This window comes from Mus musculus, chromosome 14 (genome assembly GCF_000001635.26).
Source record: "Mus musculus strain C57BL/6J chromosome 14, GRCm38.p6 C57BL/6J".
Classification (NCBI taxonomy): Eukaryota; Metazoa; Chordata; class Mammalia; order Rodentia; family Muridae; genus Mus; species Mus musculus.
The window spans coordinates 77,793,171-77,799,502 of record NC_000080.6 but is presented as its reverse complement, the minus strand read 5'-3'; the positions used below and the strand labels follow the sequence as shown (position 1 = coordinate 77,799,502).

Genomic DNA, 6,332 nt, shown 5'->3' with positions numbered 1-6,332 from the left:
TCAGTTGCTTTCCAGAAGTAGTCAATCTGTCTTTTTTGTTGTTCTTGTTTTGGGCCAGGGTCTCCCCATGTAACCCACACTGACCTTGAATTCATAGTTTCCTTCTTCGTGGTTAGGAAAACATGCAAACTAGTAAAAACCGAAGCCACCTTATGTCTAAGACACTTGCATTCATTCTCCCTTGAGATAAATAAAATGTATTTAAATAATTTGTGTTGCAAGTCACAAATTGTCCATGTAGTCAGAGTGGGAGAGGGCTCATGCCTACTTAAAAGCGTCAGAACACCCTGCCCTCTCTGACCAAGAGGATAGCCAGCCCTCTCTCTTCAGTATCCCCTCCTCGCCGTCTTGTGGAACCCTTGGCTTCCTGTGAGTATTCCATTATTTACAGGTGTGCTGGTTGACTCAGACACCTGGCTCAGCCATTCAGCTATTTGTGTGTGAAGTCCGGAATGTGATTGGTTGGTTGCAGCTGGTGCCAATAAACCAAATTCTGGGCTCCATCCCCAAGGAAGCCAGTTAGCTTCCTTCTGCAGTAATCAGGGGCTGAGCTCACGAGCTCCAGACAGAACGTGGACTGTGTTCCACAGGGCAACAGGGCTTTGGGGGAGTGCAGAGAAGGGCATGCACAGTTCAACATGCAGACCCCACCTCGGCCAGAGGAAGGCGAAGGGCAGCAGCATTCATCCCAGGGCTGGTTATTCAGTCTGAAGGTATGCATGCTTCTCAAATGTGCCTTTTGCATCCAGTCACTAAGTTTACCCAAGCACTGATTGTGTTTGAAGGACCAGAACTCACTGTGGCCTAAATTCTCTTGAGGTATTGTTCTCTAATCATAGAACAGGTAGTCTTCAGAGAGGACCTGTCCATTGACATCAAAGAATAAATAGGTGGAAGTTACCCATTTTCTTCTATTTTTTTTTTGTGAAAATATACAAGAAAAAAAAACCCAATGTATTCGCTTAAACATATATAGGCTGCTTATTGTATTCTTGGAGATGGAGACGCTGGAGAGAACAAACTTTAAAATCCCCGATCATTGGAGTTCACAGTCCAGTGGGAAGGGGTGGAGCAGTACACAAAAAACTTGGGGGGGGGGGAGAGGAAGCAGGGTAGAAGCTTCCAGGGGGAATCTAGCCGTAGAGAAGATACTCAGGGAAGACCTCGATGTAGGTGTCATTGCAGCGAGCTCCTGAATAGCAGAGGACAGAAGGAACAGCCATGGCGGGGAGGAGATGGCCTGCTTGGGGAGTGGTGATTTGTTAGCCAGTGCTGTTGGTGCAGGGGGGCAAAGAGGAGCAATGTCAGACACGGTGGGTGGGGATGTGGTGTCTCCTGCCTTTCAAAGACCTTTCTAAGACTTTGGGTCTCCGCTAATAACCAAAGGAGTTGGGAAAAGGTGTTTTCAAAGCTATGGCCTTTGAAAATCAAAGGCCAAGTGGCGTCTCTCTGCTCCTGGAAGCAGATGCCTGTCATTTGGGAGATTTTGAAGCTATAGGAAAAGGGAAGGTAAGCGAACCTCTGCTCTCATCCTACTTATGTATGCCGTACAATCTGCCAGTGTGGAGTTTGTCGTTCCCGTCAACAAAGTCCAAGTAATGACAAAGATTGTTTCATTCACTAACCACATGGCTGAGGTGCTCAGAAAACATGCAAAAATCTAAGTGTATCGCATCTTACAAAAACAGAAAGGTATCCATTCATGCCTACCAAGAACTATGAAAAGTCCCTGACAACACAATGCCAGGGCAAATGAGTGAGAATAAACTCATCCCAGCTTCCCCAGGGCGCTTCACCTTGAAACTAATAGAAGCCATTGGGGAGGGTATTGACAGAAGGGAGGAGGTTTAAGTGTGTGGAACACAGATGGGATGTGGGTCTGTGAACAATCTCGAGAGCTACGTAAGCACTCGCCTCTATCAGCAACTACGCCATGCTTGACCGTGTTCAAAGTTGAGTAAGGAGAGAGCCAGCAGAAAGGGAACAGATTATGAAAGTCCTGGTATTGTAGGTGGTGGCCTGAGATGTTGAGACTTTGGCTGCAGTTGGTCCTGTGGTTTGAATGGCAGGGTAGAAGGAGACAGCTATGCCGGTTTGGTCAAGTATGTGTGTATGGTAGCTTGGTAGAAAGACTATGTGGAAAGCCTGTTAAATGTGGGTTTCAGTAAACGGTCGTCATCTTTTAGTATAATAATGTCCAGCTGTGTGTGGCTTTCTTTTTTTAATCCCAACACTGCAGAAGCAGAGGCAGGTGGATCTCTGTGAGTTCCAGTAAAGCCTTGTCTACAAAGGGAGTTCTAGGCCAGTCAAGACTGCATAGTGAGGCCATGACTTGAGTAGAAGAAGAAGAATACTGGACAAGAATACTGGATACGGGTTGCTGGGATGGTTCGTCAGCCGATTGTCTTCCACAAAAGCATAAGGGCCTAAGTTCAGGTTTTTTACATACAGGTATGCAAGCACACATGTCGAACCCCACCACCCTGTGTAAGGATGGAAACAGCAGAGTCCCTGGCTCTCATTGAGCAGCCAACCAAGCCAATTGGTGAGTTCAAGGTTCATCGAGAGGCTGTGTCTTAAAAGATAAAGGGGAGCCCATTGAAGAAGACACTGGTGATCTCTGGCCTCTACAGGCATGTGCAAGCATGTGCTTGTATAGCCCCACCACAGATTTACATATTTACAATGAACACACACACACACACACACACAATTATTTTTAAAGAATGGTAGTAACTTGCAGTACAGTGTCTTAGTGTTTGGGATGGTAGGGATTGCTGGAAGTATGAGGTCATTCTGAATCGCATAATGAGTTCCAGGCCAGCTCGGGCTACAGTCTGAGACCCTGCCACAAGAAATAAACCAAGAAAAAGCCCAAATGAAAGAATTGAGACACAAATACAGGATGCAGACATACTTCTGAATTTCAGAGCAGCTGAAATAGCGTAGAGCCAGAATCACAAAGCACACTACATGTCATCCAGTACTCGGGAGGCAGGGCAGAAGGGTTGGGGGTGGGGTACACATTGGAAAGGGCAGCCTTGCTACATAGCAAAACCCTGTCTCAAAACACAAAACAAAAATATTAATATAATAATGCTCCACATAACCCCTGGGACATAGTTGTACTCTAGGAGAAAGAAGTATATGTAAAATTCAAATTTAATTTGACATTTCATAGTTTGGCTTGCTAACTCTGACAACTCATGGATGTTGCAAACACAAGCACTTTCCTAGCCAGCCCAATTCTCTGATGGCCCTGATCTATATCTCACTATATCTGCTGTTCTGGAGCTTAAAACAGTCTGGAGACCTGACTTTGGGGGACCAGAATGGCAGCAGTGTGAGGCTAAGAGGGTAAAAGGCAATGTATGTGAGATGGGCTGGAACTTTAACAAGGACCCCAGCAGTGTTGTCTGTGTGCTGCCAGCAGGCCAGCTGGGCAGGATGCTGCACCAGGCTTTCTTTCTCTCTTCCCCTTTACTGGTTGAGGGACTCCTTAAGTCCCCCTCAAAGACCGAGGACACAAAAGGAAACCAGCAAGATTTTTTCCTTTCCTTAATGCCAGGCCCTGGAGAGCTGGCTTGCTTTTTCTTCTAAAATGCCAAGCTGGGCAAGTGGCAAACAGAACCACTCCAACCTTCACCCTTTGGGATTGTTTTTAAATATCTGTCTGTTGTAGCCAGCTTAGAATCTAGCTCTGTCTGCAAACCAGTAGAGGACACGCTTTATTGGAAGGGGCATTACTGTGAGCGCTGTGTGTCTTGTGGTGGTTTTCCTACACTGCATACTATTCTCAAGTTACAGATTCAGGGAGAGGTCCACTCAGGCTGTGAGGTGTTCAGAACCTGCTTTCAAACCCAGGACACTATTGTCTGCCCAAGGAACCAAATCTATTGCCAAGTGCGTACTAGGTTGTCATCCTAACTTGTCCTTTAGCGCTCATGAGGGGTGGACTCTTTTTGAGGAAGTAGTTCTGAGAAGTACCTCCCTCCTTGGAGATCTTTTCCTTCCTTCCTGAGCTATAGGACTTCCCCATGTGTGATGTGGGGAAAAGCCATTCATTTTTTCTGTGTCCTCCTAAGTGCACGAGGTCCTGAAGAACTGAGCCAAAGTTCCTCTTTCTACCAAGCGTTTCCCTTGCCAACATCAGTAACACCCACATCTCACAGCAAATCAACAAACACCCTCCATTGGAAGCAGCGTGAGGATGCCTTATCTGAAATGCTTGGAGCTTCAGAGCTGAGGGGGGAAAAATTAAGACTTAGAATCATTGAATACACAGTGTGATAGTTTGAGTGCTCAGAAAGTTTTAGATTTGGGTGTTGTTCGGACTTCAGATTAGGGATATTCAATTTTACTATTCTTAATTCTCTTTTCCACGAAGTCTGAAGAGAAAAAAAATAAACTAATGAGAGTTGGAGAGATGGCAGAATTGTCCCGCCTTACCTTCTCACCCAAGCTTCTTATCCTACAGCCGAGAAGAACATGTGGTCAATGAAGCTCTTCCTGGAAGTAGACAAGGCATTTCCCAGAATCCTACTTCCAAGAAGAAGCTCTGGGATCCTGCGTCATCCCATGCTGTGCCTTCCTCTTTGTGACCAAGTGCTGAAGCTTTGGCTGAGGTATAGGGACAGGCATAGCTGTGAGGCCTGGGTGGAGGCCTGGGGAAGTCTATAAATGGAGATTACAGCATTCAAGCCGCTTCAATCCTTGTGTTCTGCAGATCTTGGGCCCTTGGAGGGGGTTTATGACTAACCGTGATTGCCTGCTCCCTCAGATCTCACACAGGTCGTTTTTCTTACCAGTCCCATCTGGGGTGACTATGCCAGTATCTTTGCTGACAGAGTTGAATTTGGTCTGTGTTTCGATTGCACAAGAACAAAGCCTGCACTGTAGGAACAACTGTCTCGAGGGCACATCCAGAGCAGGCAGAGTTTCCCTCTCTCTCTCTTGTGTTCCTCTCTTTATTGCTTCCGTTCCTGTACATATTTCAGTGATGTCAGGATTTGGAATGGCTCTACCTTGAGGGGAGCCAAGAAATCCTGAGTGTGTGTGTGTATGTGTGTGTGTTCATGTGCATGAGAGTATATACTGGCAAGACCAAAGCAGTTTGATGTATATCAGCCTGGCTGTTTATTGATCCCATGGAGGTAAAGAAACAGATTGGAATCTCCTGGCTGTAAGAAATATAACCCTTGACCAGCTGCAGCCATTTTTCTGTCTCCTCTGGCCAAAACAAAACAAAAACATTCATTTAAAACTTCTCACCTGGGAAGCACTTGTTAAGAGTATTTCATGCAAATGTGTAAGTTTCTTGGGCTGGACTTGCAATTCAGATCAGGAAAAAAAAAATGGTCTTGCATGCTTATGTCTGAGCATGCATTTTGCAGGAAGCCATTTTGTGAACAAGCAGACGGATTACTTCCGTGTTCTGGGATGGTCGTGCCTCATGTGAGGTTTGGGGGTGGGTTTTGCTTCACTTTCTTCATAAGGTTTTGAAGCTCGGTGGCTAGGAAGTTGATGGGGTACTGTCCCTTGCTAGGGAAGAGGTCCTGGAAATAAAGTGTTGAAATACACGCTAAAGAAATAGTGTGTTGAATTCTTGTCTTGAAAGCTTTTTGAACAGTAACTGAACAACAAAAACAAAAAACTCCAAAAATTAAAAAAATCGGATTTATATCTCGTTTATGTTTTGAGTTTTGGAGAATGTTCCATCACCTTCTTTCCAAAGTCTCGTTTCACATTTTAAACCAGGTACAGTCTACAAAGGATAATCTCTGGAAATGCTGAAGAGACTTCTCGTTAGGATTTCCAACTTTCATGGTAAATTGAGGTAAAAGCACTGTAGCACACACCTTTAGTCCCAGCACTTGGGAGGCAGAGGCAGGCAGATCTCTGTGAGTTCGAGGCCAGCCTGGTCTCCGGAAATGACACCTTGTCGCTGTGATTTTCAGCTTCTAGTGCTTTCGGGCCACCTGCTTCACACAAGGGCCTGTGCCTGGGAGGACACTGACCCTGTGGCGTCAGAGTGCCTTGCTGGAGAGCAGCTTTCAAAAGCCAGCCGAGATCATACGGGTTCTCTCTGCCAGGGACTCGATCTGTTTCAGCCATATGCTCTACTGAAAACAGATGAGAGAGGATGAACGCAGAACCTTTTAGAAACTAATTTTTAAAATTATGTCTAACTCATCAGATAAATTTTAAAGAAAATACCATCCGAAGAATTAACCAAAAAGGTTAGGAACTATTTTTGAATCGCGAGGCTCACAAACAGCAGATGGGTTGTAGGAAGGGGTGTCTAGCCCTGTGCTTCTCTGCTAATGTCAATG

At 45.5% G+C, this 6,332-nt stretch overlaps 1 long non-coding RNA gene across 1 annotated transcript; it reads left to right on the top strand.

Annotated features, from left to right (window-relative positions):
* The first annotated feature begins 534 nt into the window (after positions 1–534).
* On the top strand, positions 535–5,558 carry Gm1587 (predicted gene 1587). The gene is made up of 3 exons (NR_157389.1): positions 535–713; positions 2,452–2,545; positions 4,478–5,558. It is a non-coding gene; the product is annotated as a predicted gene 1587 (long non-coding RNA).
* Positions 5,559–6,332: the final 774 nt, after the last annotated feature.